Source organism: Asparagus officinalis, chromosome 2, assembly GCF_001876935.1.
Source record: "Asparagus officinalis chromosome 2, Aspof.V1, whole genome shotgun sequence".
Taxonomy (NCBI): domain Eukaryota; kingdom Viridiplantae; phylum Streptophyta; class Magnoliopsida; order Asparagales; family Asparagaceae; genus Asparagus; species Asparagus officinalis.
The window spans coordinates 3,114,898-3,118,481 of record NC_033795.1 but is presented as its reverse complement, the minus strand read 5'-3'; positions in this window follow the sequence as shown (position 1 = coordinate 3,118,481).

The following is a 3,584-nucleotide window of genomic DNA, read 5'->3' as shown; positions in this document are numbered from 1 at the left end:
GGGGAGTTTTTAAAAAAAAAATTAAAAGATTTTTTCCTTTTTTTAAAATTTCCTTTTTGTATCGTGGGCTCCGAAGAGATTTTGTATTGTCAGAATTTATTTCCACGTAGCTTTCTTAAACCAAAAGTGTAAATATTAATCCACACAGGTGGTCCGGTTGGTTGAGGAATTCCATTAGGGGCTGTTTGGTTGGTTTCCTAAAAACCAAGAATAGGAAATGAGAGCATGGAAATCTCCCATTTCCTATTCTCAACCATTTCCATTCCTAAAACTTACCATAACATTCAATAAAATATTATTTTATCATCCAACTCATCTAATAAAATATTATTTTATCATCCAACTCATCCAATAAAATATTACTTTTATCATCCAACATCTAATAAAAAATTATTTTTATCATCACATTTGGTTGGTTTCCTAAAAACCAAGAATAGGAAATGGGAGCATGGAAATCTCTCATTTTTTATTTTTAACCATTTACATCCCTAAAACTTACCCCAACATTCAATAAAATATTATTTTATCATCCAACTCATCTAATAAAATATTATTTTATCATCCAACTCATCTTATAAAATATTACTTTTATCATTCAATATCTAATAAAATATTATTTTTATCATCACATCATCCAACTCATCTCATCTCATATCATCTCATATTTAAAAATCAATCACATCATCCAATAATATGGTGACAACTCATCTCATCTCCTTAAACTTTCTTCTCCACCCATTTCCTCAAAAAAACTAGGAAATGTGTTTCCTTAAGTGTGGGTCACATCATCCAATAATATAATGACAACTTATCTCATCTCATTTCTTTTCTTAGTTTTAAGAATGAACCAAACACAAGAAAAAAATCTAAACAAGGAAAGTCTTTTCCTTTAAAGTATTTTCCTTATTTTTTTAGCCAACCAAACACAAGAAAAGAACCTCCAATAAGTTTTATTTAAAAATCACTCACATAATCCAATAATATGGTGACAACTCATCTCATCTCATTTCCTTTTTACTTTTAAGAAGTGAACCAAACACAAGAAATAGACCAATATTTAAGAAAACATTTCCTTTTCTTCCCATTTCTAATTTTTTTAGCGAACCAAACAGCCCTTATAATAACTGTCACGGTTTTGGATTCTAACTCCGAACCGAATTATTGCAAAAAAACATAAAAATTAAATGAATATATCAAACAAGAAAAAAAAATACATAGATAAAAAGCAGGTGTGAAAAAAAATATAGATTTGATCTTAGATATAGCACAAAAATAATATTAGTAATTTGGTCAATACACCTAACATACTAATATATCATGTGAATATGAACAATAAACTTTATTATAGAGATGAGCTTATGTCGACTTAAGTTAATAGGAGGCATTGTCCATCAAATTTTTTATCCGCTCATCTAGGTTTTAGATTTGTGTCGTCATGTGATGCACAAATCTCAAAAGACTCTTCATATCTTTCACGGATCTCAATACAACAGCAATGAGTAAAAAATTTGGTGGGTGGCTAGCTCCTATCCACTTAAGTTTACATAAGATTTTCTCCTTTAATATATTCATATGCGCTTATAATAATGCTTATATCATCCATGTAATTTTAATAATTGTATAAGGGGCTGTTTGGCTGGTTAAAAAAAATGAAATCTATTATGTGAAACATATTTCCTATAATAGGCTCTTTTCTTTTATTTGGTTCACCTTCTAAAAGTAAGAAAAGAGAAGAGAAGAGAAGAGTTGTCACACAATTTTAAAGAAACTCATTTCATGAATTTTTTTTAGAAAACAGATGAAAGACAAGTTTTAGTGATATCATTATCTTATTTTTTTTCTTCTTCTTCGTGTGAATAAGAGAAAAAACATTTTGATTTTGTATGAGACACTCCGCACAATAAAGTGTATCATGTGTCACACACCGCTTCTTTTGCTCCATGCATATTGTCTATTGAGTATAGATGCGAACAAAAAGTCAAAAGTCATTTGTGCTTTCATTTCCTTTTTAGTTGCTTCATCTTTAAATTTCTATGTTTAGGGACTCCATAGCTATTGGTCGGTTGTCTTCAAAGCAGTATTTTGTCCCGAATTTTGTTTTGTTTATTTTTATTGGCGTTGGGACTTTGTTGCCTTAGAAAAGTTGCTTCCATTTTTATTTGCCTTTGTTATTGTATTGCTCAGAAAATAATGTAGGAATTCATATTGCAAACTCCACAAAAATAAAAAAAATGTTCAGAGATAAATCAATGAGGTTTCTTTATAGGCAAACCATAAAAAAATAGTGTACTTCAAAGACACCGCATCAATATGGGTTGAAGCACAATCTTTTATTTATTTATTTATTATTGTTTATAACTCGACCTGAAATTGCACCCAAGAGAGCTATATTTGAACATTTCAACTGTTCCGATCGCCTTGCGACAGGTAAGCACAATCGCGGCGGGTAAGCATAATCTTTTAGCGTAACATGTGCGTATTAGCAAACATGACATCAAATATGATGAGATAATTAAAGTAAATGCATTTAGAGCCAATGTACTTCTTCGCAAAAATGGGAAATTATGTGTTTAATCTGTTAAATGTGCTTGTAACATCCCTTTGATATACATATTCATGAACACGCACGCAACATCATTTCCTTCTCAAATCTACAGTCACTTCACTATCACTCTCTAAGTGTCAGTTTAGGTCCGGTCTAGTTTTTTTTGCTAAAACTGGGATCATAACTTAGGTTGATTTTTTATTCATCTATCCCATTTTCTTTCGGAGTCGCAACCAAATTTTAATTCTCGAATACTGCACCCATATCAAACTATTTTATTTTAGTTTTTTTTATTTCCGGTCGCCAAAAAAAGACTTTAAATAGCTGAGCTTCGTTGGTGAGGCCTAGAAGGCCCAAATCCAAGACATGGGCAATCTACAGACTCAGCCCATGGATCATAAATAGTCTCTCCCCTAAAACCTCCCTCCTTTAAAACACGAAACCGAACCGTCTAAGTTTTGCTCTCATTCAGTTTCTATTAGGAAAATCGGGATGATTAATTGACGTTTTCCCCTTCTTTTATAAATAAAATAGATTAATAAGACATATAATAATAAAATGGTCGGTAGATTATTCATCAGGACACTAGTATTTTTAACACTGAAAAGTCATTCAACTGAAAATAAAAACACGTGACCTAATTCGGAAAAATATTCTCACTCACTCAGGTTCTCGTGAATTGAGTGCTCTGCTTGTTCTGCGAATCTTTTGGCTTTTTACTTTCTAATATGACGAGTGTGAACACCCTGCAAAGCACGGCGTATCATTTTTTTCCCGCTACAATAATTCGGTTTTAAATATTACAGTAATATTTTTTGAATTGTTACAATATTCCTGCTCTGTAACAATAATTTTTAAAAGTGCTACGCTATTCATGTGTGCTACAGTAATATTTTTAAAAAATATTACAGTGTTCTGTTTCCTGTATGCTACAATAATAATGCTACTGTAGCATTTACTATAATAAGGATAGTAAATCTTAGGTTCTCCAATTTGTATAGAGGAATAGATATCAACACCCCCCCTTAACTTAAAGTTG